Raw genomic sequence first — 22,887 nt, forward strand, 5'->3', positions numbered from 1 at the left:
GCTCGTTATCGATCAAGGATGAGAACAAAAATAACCAATAAGAACATAGTCTACAAATTAGTAAAACAAAAAATAACCAATAAAAAACATAGTCTACAAATTAGCAAAACAAGGATCTCAAGGTTTATATAATCGTCATGACAGGTCACTATAGAGACATTTAGATGATAAATGTCTATAATGATCATATCATAGCGTTTAAATGAAGCTTGAGATATGCAAATTCCCACTGGGTCACCCATCCTTAGAATACTCTAGCCCAAGCACGCTTAAGTTATGCGTTCTATTTGGCTAAGTAGCAGATGGGAAGCCGCCCTTGCTGATAGGAATTGCCTACTTGCTAGAAGGGATAGAGAGATATTGTTGCGGAATATGATGGATATATTATTGAGCCTCGAGGGAAGTATATATTGAGTACAAGACTTGGAGGGCAAGAAGACTCCCAAAGATAAGGTAGGAAACGGATTACAAATCCTAGACTACCAAATACATGTAACCCAAATATATCTCTAACATCCTCCCGCAGTCGTAGCGGTAACACCGCAGACAATAGGAGCGTCGCAGATGGTCAGGCTGGAGAGAATAGCAGCCAACGGGCTGACATCCCCACGCAGTCGTAGCGGTAGCGTCGCAGACAACAGGAGCATCGTCGACAGTGTCAGGACCCCGACTCAATGCCACATTGATCTAGCATGTAACACCTTATATCATTTTGTGGCCTCATGCACGGTATCCCCACGGGTGTCGCCTTACCTTGCCCGGGACCGTTTGCGCCTTTTGGCATAGATATATGATGGTGTCGCTAGCAACCATATGACAAGGAGCCCGGGCTGACATGGCTAGTCGTGAACCCAAAGTGGCACTACCTTATAGGGACAGGCATACATGACACAGCAAAGAACGTGTCGATCATCAGCGAGTGAATCCGGGCTATAGCACTGGGCTAGAAGGACTCCGGTAAACCGGGCTGCAGCTGGATAACAGGACTCCGGTATTCATCGCGTGACATTTCCCCAAGGGACAGACACAGGAACGAAGAAGGACACATGCCAGCCAGCCTAAGTGCTCCGGAGCAGTAGCAAGCTACCATGGCTCAGTGGAAGCACTAGGAGACATTTCCCGGTAAGAGAGGCTACCAAGGATAAACAACTAGATAGTCAGGTCCCACACATACCAAGCATTTCAATCGTACACACAATATGCTCGATATGTGCAAATACAACATGGCATCACAACATGACTCTATAACTCAAGTACTTTATTTAAAGGCTCAGAGAGCCATACATATCGTACACAAAAGTACGGGGTCACATGACCCAGCATTCAAGTCATACAAACATACAAGCCAACAACGGAAGTAACTTGCTTGAGTACAGACAACTAAGAAATAAAAGAGGCTTGAGAAAGCCTGACTATACTACACGGTTCATCGTGAGCTCAGGATCACCACCTGGGCTTCAGCCTACTCGTCGACATCGACGTCTATGAAGAACCCATCAGAAGGGGTTGTAGCGTCTTCTGTAAAACGTAAATTAAGCAACATGAGTACAAAGGTACTCAGCAGGACTTACATTAGATCCTACATACATGCACATTATCAAGAAGGGATGGTGGGGTTATTGTAGCAAGCCAGCTTTGACTCTTGGCTAAGCTCTCTTACGAGACTCCAACTTGAAATGGTTTTGCGCACTCGAGTCCACTACTCACCACTTCAATACACTACCAAGGATCCACCTCCGTAATCCTACGGAAGAGCCATCCTCGGCACTCACGCTTATCTTGAGGCTTTTAGTAGTATCCATTTACTTGTCTATGAACTTTATGGGCAACCAAGTAGTCCTTTACCGCGAACGCGGCTATTCGAATAGATGACGTTAACCCTGCAGGGGTGTACTTCTTCATACAGGCATGTTTCCACCACTTAGCGTCTGCACACGACATGTGCTCGGCAGACATCAAGCAAAATCCGACGTGGGTGTAGAGCACGACCTACCTAAACACCTAAGTCTCTAGTCCAGGTTTATCGCCTATTCAGGTTCCATCCGCAGGGAGTCCGGCCGAGGTTTCCACATACGTCCCGGAACCATGTGTACAGGGTTCCGAGACACCTAACGGGTGCCCGGCATACCCGGCCACGTACCTACCGCATCACAGCCCACCCCACGGGTCAGCGCTGTCCACGGCCTCCAGTAAGCTACAAACACCAGAAACTGCTTGCAACTCCTGGACAGAGGACTAGGGTGGATAAGAAGTCGAGCGAGTCAATTAAGGATCCCAATGTATGGTAGTAGCTCATTCTTAAATCACATATACAGATCTCGGGGCTTAAGGACGGTTCCAATGAAACAACCCACCATGTACTCCTACATGGCCTCTCATTGATACCTTTACCAAATCGTGTTCAACACATCACTCTCATTATCGACATGACCATTTCACTCTATCCCATCACCCAGATGAACCAGACGTGACACGACTCTAAGCATAGCAGGCATAGCAAGGTAGGAAACACATACAAGTGGCTCAATCAACTCCTACACATGCTAGTGGGTTTCATCTAGTTATTGTGGAAATGACAGGTCATGCAGAGGAAATGGGTTCAACTACCGTAGCACACAGCAGTTTGAAACGCGTTGTCTTAATGCAATAAAAGAGAGGAGAGGCGAGAACATGGGATTGTATCGATATGATCAAATGGTTGGTTGCTTGTCTTGCGGGTCCGTGGACTGGTAATGCTCCTCGATTGGGTACTCAAGATACTCCTTAGGGGCAGAACCTGCCGCAGAGAGCACCGATATACAATCATCACCAAACAATGTGCAACAATATGATGCATGCATGAGACATGGCAAAATGAGTGTATTGGGCTAATGCAACTAAGACCAGATGGGTTTGGACCATTTTGAATCAAAGATTCAAGTTCCAAGCTCATAAATTGCCCTTAATAGTGCTTTATCTTGTTCTGCACTAAACAGCAGGCTATCTTTCTTAAACATGCATGAAACCAGTACAGATGGATAGATTGGATTTTTCTGATCATTTTTCATATATAACACTTTGCATTTGGAGCTACGGATTAATTTCTATGATTTTTTGAAGTTTGTGGTATTTTCTGGAATTTCCTGTATAAGAATAATTCCAGTAATTGAATTATTGCATCAGCTTTGTGTCAGGGTGACGTCAGCGGTCAATGGGGACGGTCCAGGTCAAACCTGACCAGTGGGTCCCGGGTGTCAGTGTCATTAGTCTAACTAATTTTTAGTTAGTACTAATCCTAGTTAATTAGCAGGGCTCGGCCCCACCTGTCATTGACCTAGGGGGGTTAAACTGGGCCCACCCAAGGTCAAACTGTGTCAGCAGGGTCAAACTCGCCGGCGTTTAGCCACCGGCGAGGCCAAACGCGGTGGGGCACCTCGGGTTTCACCTACAGGGCACCGTTTGAGGCGTCATTGGGCTCTACGGGTAGCTGGGAGCGAGCCGCGGCGGGTGGTGCTAGTGGTTGGGCTCTGGGTCGCCAGAAACAACGCCAGCGACGAGTTTGGCGGCGGCCAGAGCTCGCGTGAGCTCGGGCTCGTTGCTAGGAGGCACGGTGAGGCGCGTGAAGTAGTGCGGTGAGCTCCTGGGGTGCGGTAGGGCTAACGGACAAGGTGGCACGGGTGTTGCATGGCCAGAGTCACGTCGGTGACGAGCTTGGCGGCGGCGCGTGCGGTGTTACTTGGTGTGGTCGCTATGGTGCACGAGAAGGCAAACAGAGAGGAGGAGGAAGTAGCAGGGCTCACGGCGCATCGGACGAGCGGGTCGGAGGAGTCGGGGACGAGCCGGAGCAAGCGGGGCGGTGAAGTGGATCTCCGGTAGTGGTCGACGAAGACGGTGTCGGTGGAGGCGGTGCAGAGCGTGCGAGTGCTCGGGGCTCGCCTAGCTCGGCGTAGCGGACGAAGCCGGAGCTTGTGGACAAGGTGGAGCGGCTCGTGGACGATGGTGGGCACGGCTACGGCGGCGGGACGGCGGCGGCTGCTTCGGCCATGGCGAGAGAGAGCGAGAGAGAGGGTAGAGGGGGAGAGTGAGGTGTCCATGGGGTCGGGGCGGCGCCGAGGAGATGTTTCGAGGCGTCGCGCTGGCGCGGGCGAGGGCAGGCAGGCAGGGAGGTGGCGTGGCGAGCTCAGCGGCGTCGCATTGTCCCTCCTTTGCCTACTGGCAGAGGTAGGTGGTGACTGGCGCGGGCCAGATGGGCCGGGCCAGCCAGGTAAGTGGCCTCCTGGCCTTTCTCTCTCTCTCTCCTGTTTCATTTAATTTTCTTTTCTAATTTCCTGTAAATGTTGGGCTTTATTTAAAATACTAAAGCGTTTCCAAACATCCTGCAAATAATTGTGGGCTCTGTTGGGAATATTCCTAACAGCCCTCACTTAAATCCAGAATTATTTAGGCATTTGAATTATTTTATAGCATTTAAATGCCCAAATGCAAATAGGTAATGAATTAATCCAGTGACCTTAGGTGTCCTAGGAAAATGTGAACCACTTTTGGCAGTGGTTCTGGACCAAGACAAAAATGATGGACATTTTAGAAGGGCATTTCAGTTTCATTGAAATTATTTTTAGTAAACCCTAGTTGGTTTCAGAGGGGGCTGGGGGTTTTGTCATCCCCATTTCAAGTTTTTTATGATCGATAAACATGATGCAACACTCTAATGCATGAAATAGCTAGGGTGTGACAACTCACCCCGACTTACAAAAATCTCGTCCAGAGATTTACGATCCTCCGAAAAGAAGGCGGGATACTCGAGTCGAAGATGATCCTCCCTTTCCCAAGTTGCTTCTTTCTCGGAATGGTCCGACCACTGAACCTTGAAAAACTTGATATTATGGCGTTGAGTGGTACGCTCGGCTTGATCGAGGATACGAACGGGATATTCTCGATATGTGAGATTGTCTTGAAGATCAAGCGTTTCATGGTCCACTCCACGGATAGGATTTGGGAAGAAATGCCGGAGTTGAGAAATGTGGAAGACATCGTGGACTCTAGAGAGGTGTAGAGGTAGTTCCAATTGGTAGGCAACTTCTCCTCGTTTGGCAAGAATGCGAAAGGGTCCAATGTAGCAAGGAGCCAACTTTCCTTTGATACCGAAATTATGGGTTCCCTTCAGAGGAGTAACCCGAAGGTAAGCCTTCTCGTCAACCTCAAAAGTCATAGCCTTATGTTTTCGATCATATTGGCTCTTTTGACGAGATTGGGCTGTTTTCAACTTTTCACGAACGATGTGAACTTGCTCTTCTGCTTCCTGGATCATATCCGGGCCAAAGAATTGTCTTTCCCTGGTTTCTGACCAATTAAGAGGTGTTCGACACCTTTGTCCATAGAGAACTTCAAAAGGGGCTTTACCCAAGCTGGATTGATAGCTGTTGTTATAAGCAAATTCGGCAAATGGAAGGCATTTCTCCCAATCCATTCCGAATAAGATAACAGAAGCTCGAAGCATGTCTTCTAGGATCTGGTTTCTGCGTTCTACTTGACCACTTGATTGAGGGTGAAAGGAGGTGCTAAAGGAAAGGCGGGTTCCCATAGCATTTTGGAAACTTTCCCAAAATCGAGTGGTGAAGAGACTTCCTTGATCTGAGTTAATTTCCAAAGGAACACCATGGAGGGAAACTATTCGGGAGATATACAAGTCTGCTAGCTGGCTAGCGGTTATACTCTCGCGAACAGGCAAGAAATGGGCCACTTCGGAAAGACGATCGATAACAATGAAGAAATTGTTATTCCCTCTCTTGGTACTGGCAAAACCAGTGATCAAATCCATACCAATTTTGTCCCATTTCCACTCAGGAATAGCTAAAGGTTGAAGGGTGCCAGCAGGCCGTTGATGCTCTGCTTTTACACGACGACATACATCGCAATTAGCAACAAACTGAGCAATGCCTCTCTTCATCCTAGTCCACCAGAACCGCTGGCTTAGGTCCTGATACATTTTGGTGCTACCCGGATGAATGGTGAGAGGAGATTCATGAACTTCCTTAAGGATCAACTGTCATAGTTGCTGCTTCTTGGGAACCACCAAGGGGTTTCTGAAGTACACAACACCTTGATCATTCATGGAGAAACATGTAGCAACTCCGCTAGCCATGTTCTCCTTGATCCGAGATATCCCCTTGTCATACCGCTAAGCGGTTATGATATGATCCGTAAGGGTAAGTTTCGTCACCAAGGTGGAAAGGAATGCTTGAGGAACAATGTGAAGGTTAAGCTTCCGAAATTCCTCATGGAGAAGTGGTTAACTTTGTTGTAACATCAGATTGTTACAATATGATTTACGACTTAGTGCATCAGCCATGACATTGGCTTTTCCTGGGGTCTAAGTTATCCCTAAGTCGAAATCTATGATCAACTCGACCCAATGTCTTTGCCTGAGATTCAAATCCGGTTGGGTGAATATATACTTCAGACTTTGGTGATCGGTGAAGATTTCGCAACGATTACCGAGGAGGTAATGTCGCCAGGTTTTGAGTGCATGGACTACAGCTGCAAGCTCTAGATCATGAGTAGGATAATTTTCCTCATGTGGGTGCAATTGTCGTGAAGCATAAGCAATTACGTGTCGAACTTGCATGAGAATGCAACCTAGTCCTTGTCGTGAGGCGTCGCAATAGATAACAAAGTCCTTAGAGAAGTCTGGTGGTACCAGTACGGGAGCAGATGTCAGGCGTCTTTTCAGTTCCTGAAAACTATGCTCGCATTGTGGGGTCCACTCGAATTTTTTATCTTTCTTGAGGAGTTCAGTTAGAGGTTTAGCAACTTTGGAGAAGTTCTCGACAAAGCGACGACAATAGCTCGCTAAGACAAGGAAACTCCGAACTTGCTTGACCGATTCAGGTGGAGTCCAGTTAAGAACGGCTTGAACTCGCTCGGGATTGACAACAATACCCTTACTAGAGATTACATGGCCTAGATAGGTTACTTCTGGCAACCAAAATTCGCATTTAGAAAAATTGGCATAAAGGCGATGCTCTCAGAGTTTCATCAACACTAGCCTTAGATGCTCGGCATGTTCTTCCTCACTCTTGGAGTAGATGAGTATATCATCGAGGTAAACCACGACGAATGTATCCAAATACTCCATGAAGATTGAGTTCATTAACCGAGAGAAGGTGGATGGGGCGTTGGTTAAACCGAAGGACATGACGGTGTACTCATATTGGCCGTAACGAGTAACAAATGCCGTTTTGGGAATGTCCCCGTTCTCGATTTTGATTTGATGGTAGCCCAACCTCAAATCCATCTTAGAGAAGACTGAGGATCTAGCGAGCTGATCATACAGGTCGTTGATCCTGGGGAGCGGATACTTGTTCTTTATTGTGACCAAGTTAACGGGTTGATAATCTACAACCATCCGATCCGTACAATCCTTCTTCTTGATGAAGAGGATGAGACAAGCCCATGGAGATGAACTAGGATGGATGAAACCCTCTTTCGAGGACTTGACATCTCGGTTAGGTGGATCACCTGGCAATTCTTCTTTCGAGAACTAGGAGGACGAGTTGTTTCTTAAGCTCGAATAGTTCTAGTGGTGCCATCTTATATGGTCTTCTGGAGATTGGGACAGTTCCTAGAATAAGATCTATCACGAACTTGACATCTCGGTTAGGTGGATCACCTGGCAATTCTTCTGGAAAGACATCCAGAAAGTCACGGACTACCAGAACATCTTCGAGATCTGGCAAAGGACTGCGTTAAGAGAATATAGTTTTCGCTTAGCTACTCGGGTCAAGACATTGACTATCTCGCCCAATGGATGTGTAAGTTGAACGGTCCTAGAGAAGCAATCAATCTTGGCATGACGGGCTGACATCCAGTCCATACCGAAGATGATATTAATGTCCGAGGACTTGAGGGCTATCAAGGATGCAAGGAAAACAAGTCTGTCGACCTGAATTTCATTCCCGTGGCTTACTCTAGAGGTTTGCCATCTAGAACCAGGAGTTGCAATTTCCATGATGGAAGGCATGTCACAGAATGCGGTGTTATGCAAACGAGCACAGTTTTCGGATATGAATGAATGAGATGCTTCAGTATCAAAAAGAACAGATGCCATATGGCAATTAACAAGGAGTGTACCGAGAACGACGTTAGGATCCTCCCGAGCCTCTTCAGCTGAGACACAATTCACATGGCCACGTGCAGCGGTGGCCATCTTGGCGTGGTACACCTTCCCTGTTGGCTTGCCACGACCAACAGCCTTTCCAGACTGGTTTGGGTTGGTCTGGGGACACTCTCGCATGTAGTGGCCCGGTTCTCCACACTTGAAACACGTCACGGATCTGGTGCGTGGAGGAGCATTGTTGGTTGGTCCACCATAGGGCTTAGCTGGTGCATACTGCTAAGCTGGACGAGGCACCTGATAGGATGGCCTCAGTGTGAACCTGGGTGGTAGGGCAGTGTTAGGCGCCCACACCCGGTGCTTCTGAGGGCCAGAACCGGATGAGGAACCAGTGTCACGGCTATGCTTGTGTGTTGCTTCAAAATCAGTCTGACCTATCTCAGCACTGATGGCCTTGTTCACAAGCTTCTGGAAGGAAGTGCATTCGTGCAGACGGAGATCACGGCGAAGCTCGGGGTTAAGTCCCTTGCGGAACCTTGCCTGCTTCTTGGCATTAGTGGAAACTTCCTCAGTTGCATAGAGTGCTAGGTTACCTCCACAAAGAGTCTACCTTGGGTGAAACTGCAGAACTCCTCATGCTTACGATCCATAAGACCCTCCGAAATGTGATGTTCACGGAAAGCATCATTGAATTCTGCCCAAGTAGTGACATGGCCAGCTGGGCGCATGGCCTCGTAATTCTCCCACCAGAGACTGGCGGGGCCTTCAAGATGATGGCAACAAAAGTGACCTTATCAGCTTCAGCGGCGAGTGCATAATGTAGCTTGTGGGTAATGCTGCGAAGCCAATCATCGGCGTCGAGAGGCTCGACGGAGTGATGGAAGGTGGGTGGATGTAACTTGATGAAGTCACTGAGCGACACCAAGTTATTCCTCTGGTACAGAGTTGTGTTCTGTTCGATGCATTCCAACAAACGATTGGTCTCCCGCTTGTTCCTCTTAGCCTCCAGCATGACCTCAACCAGAGAAGGACGATGAGGCAGGTTTGCATCCCTAGCTCCACTGCCTTCGGCCTACTCCGGGGGAGCAGGGTTGTTGTGGGTGTTGACCATCCTAGGTAAAACAAGACAATGGTTTAGTCCAGAATGATAAGATTCTGACAAGGAAATGCAGAATGTAAGGGATAATTCGGAATGCAAGATGTTCATCCGCATGACATGGTAAATATAGAAACTGCTACATTTATTCCATCGTCATACATACCATATAGGGTTTAGTACAAGACCAAACTGAGTACAACTGCGGTGAAAGGAAGATTGCATCTCATCGGAGGCATCCCAAGCTCCTACACATTATTTTTCTACACCTCTGGAAAGTGGTACACACTAAGTCATATCCCACGAGTCACGCAGGACGGTGGATGATATAACTGTTACAATACTAGTGGTGCTGCCATCAACTCAGACATTTCCGTAGTAATCTTCATAGAGATTACCCCCATGTCGTGGGAGCTAGACGTGATCATATGGAAACAGTCAATCCCGTGGAGCCTGCGGTCCATAAGGACTCGGGTGTGGCCTGGGTCCAGCAAACGGCGGCAGAAGAGGTCCACGGGGAGGAGTGATGCCCCCTACATCACGCCAATCCATACGATCCGGCAGAGTAGACCGCATGGGGTACAGATCCTGCATATCCACATACCCAGCCTGCACAACAGGCGCAAACCGAGTCAAAGTGGCCCAGTGATCAAACGGGGAGTTGAAAAGCTCCAATCGCCAGGCACCATTTTCACGGTCCTTATCCTCAAGCATCTGTGCTGTAGTGCGGAGTAGAAATTCCTCATGAGAAGAGTCGGTGTAAATAGTTGTAAAGTAACCTTCTGCCCCAGGGAGTGACACTGGCATATAGCAGAAGTCAGTGTTCCGAATAAAGGAAGTTCTAGACCCCATAATAGTCCTCATCAAATAAGCAGCGTCCTGCACGGACATCTCAATGGTAACCCCAAGTCCATATGAGCAATGGAGGGGTTCAGCGGATCCAGGATAGCAAGGGAATATCCTGACGGTGCAAAGATATTGGCTTTGATTGAAATCTCTATACTGCTCCTCAATGGTGTACTCGGGATACCATCGGTAACCTGCCTCTATCATTACGCGGACCAACATAGCAGTATGGCCAGGTACATCGAGACACCGAGTCATACGAACAACTTGATTCTGGGTGCGGGAGGCCATCTGAAACATGATGTAATGCAAAGACATTAGAATTTCTAGCAGAAATTGCACAACATAACGGCTGTAAATGCTCAAAAACGATTTTGAGAAACTTTGCAAAGGATTGCATAGACACTCATCAACATCATATCAAGATTCTGGGTCCATCTTATCAACATAATGGGGTAGTAGAACTGAACTAGGCTTGTATCCATCAAACCTATAAGGTACTACTGATTAGTAACACGTGAACCTGATAGAGAGAAGAGATCCTAATCCTTAACCCCCGGTGGAAGAATAGACTGACTCAGATCAGAATTCCATGAGGTAAAGGAGTAAAAAGAGCCTTACGTTCCATCCCACAATCAATTCTCCTACATATAACTAAAGCATTTCTAGACTCAACATCGACCAGTTCGGCTTGGAGAACCTACATGCAGTCCGACTCTGATGCCAACGCTGTCAGGACCCCGACTCAATGCCACATCGATCTAGCATGTAACACCTCATATCACTTTGCGGCCTCATGCACAGTATCCCCATGGGTGTCGCCTTACCTTGTCCGGGACCGTTTGCGCCTTTTGGCACACGTCTATGATGGTGTCGCTAGCAACCATATGACAAGGAGCCCGGGCTGACATGGCTAGTCATGAACCCAAAGTGGCACTAACTTATAGGGACAGGCATACTAGACCCAGCAACGAACGTGTCGGTCATCAGCGAGTGAATCCGGGCTGTAGCACTGGGCTAGCAAGACTCTGGTAAACCGGGCTGTAGCGGGCTAACAGGACTCCGGTATTCATCGCGTGACATTTCCCTGAAGGGACAGACACAGGAACAAAGAAGGACACATGCCGGCCAGCCTAAGTGTTCCAGAGCAGTAGCACGCTACCATGGCTTAGTGGAAGCACTAGGAGACATTTCCCGGTAAGAGAGGCTACCAAGGATAAACAACTCGATAGTCAGATCCCACACATACCAAGCATTTCAATCATACACACAATATGCTCGATATGTGCAAATACAACATGGCATCACAACATGACTCTACAACTCAAGTACTTTATTTAAAGGCACAGAGAGCCATACATATCATACACACAAGTACGGGTCACACGACCCAGCATTCAAGTCATACAAACATACAAGCCAACAACAGAAGTAACTTGTCTGAGTACATACAACTAGGAAATAAAACAGGCTTGACAAAGCCTGACTATACTACACGGTCCATCATGAGCTCAGGATCACCACCTGGGCTTCAGCCTACTCGTCGACATCGACGTCTATGAAGAACCCATGAGAAGGGGTTGCAGCGTCTTGCTACGTCTTGAGCTTGTGTTGGTTTTCCTTGAAGAGGAAAGGGTGAAGCAGCAATAGTAGCATAAGTATTTCCCTCGGTTTTTGAGAACCAAGGTATCAATCCAGTAGGAGGCTCCTCAAAAGTCCCACGCACCTACACAAACAAACAAAGAACTCGCAACCAACGCAATAAAGGGGTTTTCAATCCCTTCACGGCCACTTGCGAAAGTGAGATCTAATAGAGATAGTATGATAAGATAAACATATTTTTGGTATTTTATAATATAGATGCAAAAAGTAAAGATGCAAATAAAAGTAGATTGGAAGCAGATATGATAGGAGATAGACCTGGGGGCCATAGGTTTCACTAGAGGCTTCTCTCAAGATAGCATAAGTATTACGGTGGGTGAACAAATTACTGTTGAGCAATTGATAGAAAAGCGAATAATTATGAGATTATCTAGGCATGATCATGTATATAGGCATCACGTCCGTGACAAGTAGACCGACTCCTGCCTGCATCTACTACTATTACTCCACAAATCGACCGACTCCTTCCTGCATCCAGAGTATTAAGTTCATAAAGAACAGAGTAATGCATTAAGCAAGATGACATGATGTAGAGGGATAAACTCAAGCAATATGATATAAACCCCATCTTTTTATCCTCGATGGCAACAATACAATACGTGCCTTGCTGCCCCTGCTGTCACTGGGAAAGGACACCACAAGATTGAACCCAAAGCTAAGCACTTCTCACATGGCAAGAAAGATCAATCTAGTAGGCCAAACCAAACTGATAATTCGAAGAGACTTGCAAAGATAACTCAATCATACATAAAAGAATTCAGAGAATATTCAAATATTATTCATAGATAAACTTGATCATAAACCCACAATTCATCGGATCTCGACAAACACACCGCAAAAAGAGTTTACATCGAATAGATCTCCACAAGAGAGGGGGAGAACATTTTATTGAGATCCAAAAAGAGAGAAGAAGCCATCTATCTAATAACTATGGACCCGTAGGTCTGTGGTAAACTACTCACAATTCATTAGAGGAGCTATGGTGTTGATGTAGAAGCCCTTCATGGTCGATTCGTCCTCCGGAGGAGTGCCGTCGAAGGCTCCAAGAGGAGATCTCGCGGATACAGAAGGTTACGGTGGTGGAAATTGTGTTTCGTTGGCTTCCTGGATGTTTTCGGGGTACGTAGGCTTATATAGGAGGAAGAAGTACGTCGGTGGCTGCCCGAGGGGCCCACGAGATAGGGGGCGCGCGCTATAGGTGGGGGGGGGGCGCCCTCCTATCTCGTGGAGGCCTCGGCTTCTTCTTGACTTGCACTCCAAGTCCTCTGGATCACGTTCCTTCCAAAAATCATGCTCCCGAAGGTTTCATTCCGTTTGGACTCCGTTTGATATTCCTTTTCTTCGAAATACTGAAATAGGCAAAAAACAGCAATACGGGCTGGGCCTCCGGTTAGTAGGTTAGTCCCAAAAATGATATAAATGTGTAAAATAAAGCCCATAATGTCAGGACCCCGACTCAATGCCACATCGATCTAGCATGTAACACCTCATATCACTTTGCGGCCTCACGCACGGTATTCCCACGGGTGTCGCCTTACCTTTGCCCGGGACCGTTTCCGCCTTTTGGCACACGTATATGATAGTATCGCTAGCATCCATATGATAAGGAGCCCGGGCTGACATGGCTAGTCGTAAACCCAAAGTGGCACAAACTTACAAGGACAGGCATCCATGACCCAGCATCGAACGTGTTGGTCATCGGCGCGTGAATCTAGGCTATAGCACTGGGCTAGCAGGACTCCGGTGAACCGGGCTGTAGCGGGCTAATAGGACTCCGATATTCATCGCATGACATTTCCCTGAAGGGACAGACACAGGAACGAAGAAGGACACATGCCGGCCAGCCTAAGTGTTCCGGAGCAGTAGCAAGCTACCATGGCTCAGTGGAAGCACTAGGAGACATTTCCCGGTAAGAGAGGCTACTAGGGATAAACAACTAGATAGTCAGATCCCACACATACCAAGCATTTCAATAACATACACACAATATGCTCGATATGTGCAAATAGAACATGGCATCACAACATGACTCTACAACTCAAGTATTTTATTCAATAGGCTTCGAGGAGCAAGATATTACAAACATGGGTCTCTCGACCCAGCATTCAGAGCATACAAGTCAAACACACGCGGAAGCTTAACATGTCTGAGTACAGACAACTACAAATGAAAAAGGCTGAGAAGCCTGACTATCTACCAGATCCTACCGAGGGCACAAGATCGTAGCTGAGGTAACAAGCTAAACGTCGAAGTCCACACGAAACTACTAGTGAGACGGAAGTCTCTCTACAAAAACATAAAATAGGAAAACGTGAGTACAAATGTACCCAGCAGGACTTACATCAGAACTATCTACATATGCATCATTATCAACAAAGGGGATGGTGGGGTTTAACTCCAGCAAGCCAGCTTTGACTCAGTGGCTATCCTGAACTACGACTGCAATGTAACTCTTTGAGGTGGTGCACACGAGTCCACATATTCACCATATCAATAAACCACTATGGATCCGCTCCTGTCTCCCTACGAGAACGCCATCCATAACACTCACGCTTATCTTGCGTATTTTACAGTATCCACTTTCACTTGTCTATGAACTGTACAGGCAACCCAGAAGTCCTTTACCGCGGACACAGCTATTCGAATAGATAATGTTAACCCTGCAGGGGTGTACTTCTTCACACACGCTCTTGCCACTTACCGCCATGTACACCACGTGTATCTCGGCAACCTTCAAGCGGAAGCCTGGCGAGGGAGTCGGCCACGACCTGACTAACCACACAAGTCTCTCGTCCAGGTTTATCGCCTATTCGGGTTCCGTCCGCAAGGAGATCCGGCCAGGGTGTCGCTCACGGCCCCAAACGATGTGTGCATGGTTCCCAAGTCCACCATCTGGGTGCCACTTGGTACACCGGGCCACTGTGCCTAGTCTGTCCCAAGCCCACCTGTACCGGGTGCCACTTGGTAGACTACTAACACTACCTACAAACACCCGAAACAAGTTGCAACTCCTGGACAGAGATCAGGTTGATTAATAAGTCGAGAGGGGCACTTAAGCATTCCAATGCGTGGTAGTAGCTGTTCATGGATCACAAAAAAGAACTCAGTTCCTGAGGACGGCTGCAATGAGACAACCCACCATGTAGTCCTACATGGCCTCTCACCGCTACCTTTACCAAATCGTGTTCACACACTTAGCTCACACATAGTGGGACATGTTCACACACCTCTGATTCATCCCAGATGAATCAGACCAGACTCAACTCTAAGCAGTAGCAGGCATGACAACAAGCATGAATGAGTAGGCACATCAGGGCTCAAACAACTCCTACTCATGCTAGTGGGTTTCATCTATTTACTGTGGCAATGACAGGTCATGCAAAGGATAAAGGGGTTCAACTACCACAGCAAGTAGCAGATGTATCATTGTTGTCCTACTGCAGTAAAAGAGAGCAGGAGCGAGAGAGTGGGATTGTATCGGAATGAACAAGGGGGTTTTGCTTGCCTGGCACTTCTAAAGATATTATAGCTCTTCATCGGTGTCATCGAACTCATCGTCGAAACCACGTCTATCGAGAGGGGACAAGCACCGGCAAACAAGGAAGAACAAAATCAATGCAATGCACAATATGATGCATGATCATGACATGGCAAAATGAGTGTGTTGGACTAATGCATCTACAACCAGGGTGGTTTGAGCTCATTTGAACCAAAGATTCAAATGCAACTCAAGTTATGGGTTTATAAAGTTAATTAACATGTTTTGAGCTAAACAGCAATGTTAAGTTGTTTAAGCATGCATTAAAACAGTATAGATGGATAGATTGGATTTTTCTGATCATTTTTCATATATAATTTATTTCATTTGGAGTTACGGTTGAATTTCTATGAATTTTAGAAGTTTAGGCAATTTTCTGGATTTTCTTGAATAAGAATAAATACAGAAAAATATTAACTGCGTCAGCATGACGTCGGGGTGATGTGAGCAGGTCAACTGGGTCGGCCAGGTCAAACCTGACCTGTGGGACCCACTGGTCAGACGACTCAGCTAATTAAATGAGATAATTAGTGCTAAATTAGCCCTAACTAAGCTGTCAGTAGTGCGGGGCCCGTGTGTCAGTGGATCATCTAATTGACTAGTTAACTAACACTAATTAAACCTACACTAATTAAACAGGGGCCTGGGCCCACTCGTAGTGAGAGAGCGGGGTCAAACCCCTCGGCAGACGGGGTCAAACCCCGCCGGTCAAAGCGGTCAACCCACCGGCGTTTAGCCGCCAGCGAGGCCAGATGCGGCGGCGGGCTTCGGGTTTGGTCCTCCGTCGACCAAATCGACGGTGGAGATGCGCTATGTGCTGCTGGTGGACTCGCGCGTCGAGTCGTGCAGGTAGTGTGTGCGCGGGTGGCCGGAGATGACGCAGGCGTCGAGCCAGGCGGCGACCGGAGCTCAGGGGTGCACGGGAACGCGGCTGCAGCGTGCAAACGCAGAAACTAATGCGCTCAAGAGCCTCTACGCGATGTGATAAGCACAACGAACACACACACGGGGCCGTTAGGTCACCGGGGCCACGCCGGCGACGAGCGCGGGCTGCGGCGGGTTCGGGCGTAGGTGGTTCAGTGGCTACGGCGGCCTACAGGGAAGGGGAGAGAGATGGATGGGGGCAGAGGCTCACGGCGAGTCGGACGAGGGGGTCGGCGAGCTCGGAGACGGTCCGGAGTAGTCGGGGCGGCAAGAGGGATCTCCGGCGGCCGACGGCGAAGATGAGATAATGGAGTCTCTTCGGGCGTCCCGCGGGCGCATGCTTCATCTTGAGGCTCCGTGTCGTCGAGATGGAGTCTTTGGGCATGGCGGAAGGGTGAGGGGGTGGCTCTGCGCACGATGGCAGCGAACGGCGGCGGTGGTCGCTCTCGGATGCGAGCGAGAGAGAGAACAAAGGAGGGGAAAGGGTCCAGGGAGAGTGAGAGAGAGGCCAGGGGTGTCGTGGCGTCTCCATGGCGCTCTCAGAAGAGTCGGAGCGTCGCGGTGGAATCAGGAGCTGGCACGCGCGCGGCGACCACACTCCCTGCCTACTGGCGCTGGGAGGAAGACGACAGAGGGGTTGCAGTGGTGGGCTGGGCCAGTTGGCTGGGCCGGCCAGCTGCGGTGCTGGGCCAGGTGGGGCGCTAGGTGGGGCTGCAAGTAAGGCCAGGTAAGCCTTTTCCTTCTCCTGTTTTTCTTTTTCTATTTTGTTTTCTTTGTTCTGATTTAGTTTAGGAACTAAATCATTTTAGATAATTCTGAAAATTATTTTGGAGGTTAACTGAATTATTTCAGGGCTCCACAAATATCTTCAGAATATTTGGACCATTTAAAATATATATAGCATTTAAATGGCTCCAATTGAAATACTTTTGTGTTAATTCAAAAATCCAAAGATGACCTAGAAATATATTCATCATTTTTGGGAGAGGTTTTCACCTTAACCAGAAATCATGAACTTTTCTTAGGGACATTTTGGGATTATTGGAAAAGATTTTAATCAAGCCTAGATGGATTGATTTAGTGCTAGGGTTTGAACAATCCCCATTTCAAGTTTAAAAGAAATTTAGACATGATGCAACAACCAAGCTAGTCCAAGTACATAGCAAGGCTAGGGATGTGACAACTCACCCCCACTAAGCAGAAATCTCGTCCCTAGATTCAAGCATAGGGAAAGATGAAGGGGGAACGCAAACTAACACAATCTTCACGATCCAGGTTGCACTTCATAGGGGCGTTAATTCGATCACCATCTTTGTTTCGTCGTCTTGCTCTGAGAACTCCAACTAACATGACAAAGAGAGGAAAAGGAAAACTCTAGAGGGATCGATCTTATCGAAGGTCGAACAACTCAGGATCAACTCACGGAGTGAGACATTGAAACATCTCTCGAGCTGAGACACGAAGCACACATCTAGAGGGAGGGAGTGAAATAGATGACGGAGGTTCAAATTGGTAGGCAACCATTCCATGCTTAAGAGGGTGGTGAATGGTTTCAAGATAGTGATGAAATGATTGCCATGATTCCATAACGGGGCACCTTAGAGAAGGTGACTCGTAGAATTATTCCCTTAAGTGGCAAAATAAGAATTACTTTTGATACCTAGATCATTGAAACTCCTTATGCCAGCCTAAGGCAAATCACAATTGATCGTTTGAACGAATTCGAAAGAATGGCATACTCAGTTTGGAAAGGAAGCTAGAGTTACAAAATAACTCGACAAACGGAAGGCACGTTCCAATTGATACCGAGGATTCAACCTAGTGACTGAGTGTGCCCTCAAGAACTTGAGCATTTCCATACTCATCAAGGTCTTACCAACATCCGTGCCAAGGATCCTGGCAACACATCTTACTACCACGATGATTACCGGTGGAGGATGCAGAAGCAAAGGAAGATAACACTTTCTCGTATTTCACCTTGGCGGGGCCAAGGAAACAAAATCTGAATGATCGACCGAGAGACATTTAGCACTCCGCTTCTAATGTTCTCCTTGATGTGCTAGTGTAACCCATTCATAGAAATGGTTCGATATCTAGAACATCAAGTAAAAGATCGGACTTCGGGGACACGAAAATCCATAAGGGACATCTAGGGAGTAAATCCTATGAAATCCTTATGGGGAGGTGGCCAACTTCTTCAATCAAGATACTACAACAATAGGTCTTCTGGCTGGGTGTGTCAGCCACGACATCCACTTTAGCGGGTTACACAGAGACCAATATTATAGTTATTGGGAAACGTTCCAACCATCATATCTGCCAGAGATTCAGATCTGATTGGTGTCAGGATATTCCAGACTCATCGAGTCTAGAAAGAAAAATGAAAGTTCGCAACACAAATCGACGAGATGATGTTGCGAGATACTCAGGGAATGAACTACGATAGCAAGCTCCAAAACATGAGCTGGTTCTGCTACAAACCTGTGAACACGTTGTCCAAGGCAAGCATGACCACTTAGTAGTCTTATAATAAAACACTACCGAGTTCAGGTGGGGAACAATCGTCAATGATATCGGAGTCTCCACGCGTGGAAGTCCAAAGATTTCACCTTAGAACAGACTCCTTTATCCTGAACAAATCAATCAGTGGCTTAGCGTGCTAGGAAATACATGTGGGATGGAGGTAGCTAATCTCACAATCCAATGTATACTTCGCACATGCATGACTGACTTGGGATGATTCCAAAGGAAGCAAAAACAATCTTTCTCGGATCCACGGAGGCAACTTACACCAAGTGCACGTGAATTAGAGAAAGTCACTTCTTTCATCCGAACATATACCTCATGAATGGAACACGAAGGTAATGTTTACAAAAGTTTCCAACACTAGATGGATGTTCAACATGATCATGGAGAAGATAAAATGCTGCAGATGGGCTCAACAACAAGTCATAGGGATGACCATATAAATGGAATTCCATAATTATGTGAACAAGGACATAGCATTGGTCAGACCCAAAAGATGTAATGGTGTATGCTCGAGGGATAACCGCGAGTAAGACAACATTACGAACATCGTTGGTTCTGATTTGATTTGACGATAGCCCATACTCAAATCAAAGTTTTTATACGATAATAGGTCCAACAACTGATCACAGGGACCAATCGATGAAGATATCGTCTTTCTTCAACTAACACACCAACACCAGGATATCCCTTTGAAACGAACTAGGTTAGGTAAGCTTTTATCTTCTAACTCTCCAAGTTGTCGTTTAGCTTAACCAACTAGCTCAGGGGTATCCAACATGGATTCTTGGAGAAGGGGTGGTTTACAAGAAACCAACTTGATCACGAGCTCACCATAGCGGTCAGGTGACAACCTGGTAATACTTCCGAGAAGATATACGAAAAATCACGAACCACCGATATGTCACTAAGCTCGAGAACAATCTTGCTTTTCAGGGCAAGATGATATGGTGAAATAAGCAAGGGATTGGATAATCCTAACTCATAGATCAGGAGTGCACCCGAAATAAGGACTAGGTAGCATGATCAATCTTAGAATGATGATTCAAAAACCAACACGCTAAGAATGAAATTATTGTCCATTAACTACCAAGCAACAAGGTTGCTAGGAGTATTGAATTCACACATCACGATTCACTTGTCGGCATTCCGGTTGCGACAACACCGAACCGAGGGATGAATAATAAGGGTGAGAAGTATCACTACGTCAAGAATTCACAAGAGTCGGTGCAATTGTCATGAAAATCCTGACATAAAGACAGTAATACTTCAGGGTAGAACAAAATCAATAGCTGGGTTGGCATTTTGATCTGCGGAGCACAATTATTTTGACCTAATCCTGGATATGGATGAGGTTCTGGAGTTTGTTTCTCCTAGTCATTCCGAACAGAATGACTTGACGGACCACAAGAGTAATAGGCATCGATGAATGAATGCACACATACTCTTGACTATCAATTGATAGACGAGGGTCGGAATACAATTAAAGAGTGACAACCCAAGAGAACATATGATTTTCTGAGTTGTGGATGCATGGACTAGCATGTCGAACGAGTTCAACATATTTCTTTCGGATAACCCATGCAGAAAGGTTGAACTGGCAGAGTCACAACATAGAGTCGAGAACTCGTCAAGAGCACTCTTATTGTAATCTTTCGATTCAGCGAGGAACTTCTGCCATAAGCAGTTCATGGTATTGGAAGAAGGAAATACCATGGATCTCGAGGACTATCGCAAAGGTTACTAATATCCTAAAGGAACTAGGAAACATTATCAACACGAGGTAAGTAGGGTGAATCTCGGGTTCGAAACCCAAGGAGTAGAATACCTACTACTAAATTGCATCACGGGATGCTTTCGAGAATGAAGGCCAGAATCATCACACTAGGAACACAAAACATGGCTAGATTACCTGGCGATCCTCTAAGACACCTAGGGTCATAATACTAGCTCCAACATATATGTCGAGGCAATAGAGTACCTCAACTCACCGATTAGTGTGCTTAATCTGGCCCAAAAGGACATCAGGAACGGGAGGAAGGGATTTGCAAATGCTTCAGACTATTTAGAAACCTGGGATGACTCGGACAACAGAACGGCTGTAAATGCTCAAAAAGATTTGAGACATGCTACAAAAGGGTGGCATAGCCACTCAGAAGCACAATATCAACGTTTCGAGATCAACAGTTAACATACGGAAGTAGTAGGAACTGAACTGAAGCTTAAATCCATCAATCCTATAAGTCTAAAGACTAGTAACACGTGATCCTGATAGAAAGAAGAGAAGGCCTAGTTCCTTAACCCCGGAGGAAACATAAAATGACTCGGATCAGAGGGCATGAGGTATAAGGAGTAAAAAGAGCCTTACGTTCCACCCCACAATCAATTCCCATATATAACTAAAGAATTTCTAGACTCAACTTCGACCAGTTTGGCTTGGTAATCCTACAGGCAGTCAAACTCTGATACCAAAACTGTCAGGACCCCGACTCAATGCCACATCGATCTAGCATGTAACACCTCATATCACTTTGCGGCCTCACGCACGGTATTCCCACGGGTGTCGCCTTACCTTTGCCCGGGACCATTTGCGCCTTTTGGCACACGTATATGATAGTATCGCTAGCATCCATATGATAAGGAGCCCGGGCTGACATGGCTAGTCGTAAACCCAAAGTGGCACAAACTTATAGGGACAGGCATCCATAACCCAGCGTCGAACATGTCGGTCATCAGCGAGTGAATTCAGGCTATAGCACTGGGCTAGCAGGACTCCAGTGAACCGGGCTGTAGCGGGCTAACAGGACTCCGGTATTCATCACGTGACATTTCCCCGAAGGGACAGACACATGAACGAAGGACACATGCCGGTCAGCCTAAGTGTTCCGGAGCAGTAGCAAGCTACCATGGCTCAGTGGAAGCACTAGGAGATATTTCCCGGTAAGAGAGGCTACTAGGGATAAACAACTAGATAGTCAGATCCCACACATACCAAGCATTTCAATAACATACACACAATATGCTCGATATGTGCAAATACAACATGGCATCACAACATGACTCTACAACTCAAGTATTTTATTCAATAGGCTCCGAGGAGCGAGATATTACAAACATGGGTCTCTTGACCCAGCATTCAGAGCATACAAGTCAAACACACGCGGAAGCTTAACATGTCTGAGTATAGACAACTACAAATGAAAAAGGCTGAGAAGCCTGACTATCTACCAGATCCTGCCGAGTCCACACGGAACTACTAGTGAGACGGAAGTCTCTCTGCAAAAACATAAAATAGGCAAATGTGAGTACAAATGTACCCAGCAAGACTTACATCAGAACTATCTACATATGCATCATTATCAACAAAGGGGATGGTGGGGTTTAACTGCAGCAAGCCAGCTTTGACTCAGTGGCTATCCTGAACTACGACTGCAATGTAACTCTTTCAAGTGGCGCACACGAGTCCACATATTCACCATATCAATACACCACTATGGAACCGCTCCCGTCTCCCTACGAGAACGCCATCCATAGCACTCACGCTTATCTTCCGTATTTTACAGTATCCACTTTCACTTGTCTATGAACTGTACAGGCAACCCAGAAGTCCTTTACCACGGACACGGCTATTCGAATAGATAATGTTAACCCTGCAGGGGTGTACTTCTTCACACACGCTCTCGCCACTTACCGCCATGTACACCACGTGTATCTCGGCAACCTTCAAGCGGAAGCCTGGCGAGGGAGTCGGCCACGACCTGACTAACCACACAAGTATCTCGTCCAGGTTTATCGCCTATTCGGGTTCCATCCACAAGGAGATCCGGCCGGGGTGTCGCTCACGGCCCCAAATGATGTGTGCAGGGTTCCCAAGTCCACCATCTGGGTGCCACTTGGTACACTGGGCCACTGTGCCTAGTCTGTCCCAAGCCCACCTGTACCGGGTGCCACTTGGTAGACTACTAACACTACCTAGAAACACCAGAAACAAGTTGCAACTCCTGGACAGAGATCAGGTTGATTAATAAGTCGAGAGGGGCACTTAAGCATTCCAATGCGTGGTAGTAGCTGTTCATGGATCACAAACACAGAACTCAGTTCCTGAGGACGGCTGCAATGAGACAACCCACCATGTACTCCTACATGGCCTCTCACCGCTACCTTTACCAAATCGTGTTCACACACTTACCTCACACATAGTAG

Source organism: Triticum aestivum, chromosome 6B (genome assembly GCF_018294505.1).
Source record: "Triticum aestivum cultivar Chinese Spring chromosome 6B, IWGSC CS RefSeq v2.1, whole genome shotgun sequence".
In the NCBI taxonomy this organism is placed as follows: Eukaryota; Viridiplantae; Streptophyta; class Magnoliopsida; order Poales; family Poaceae; genus Triticum; species Triticum aestivum.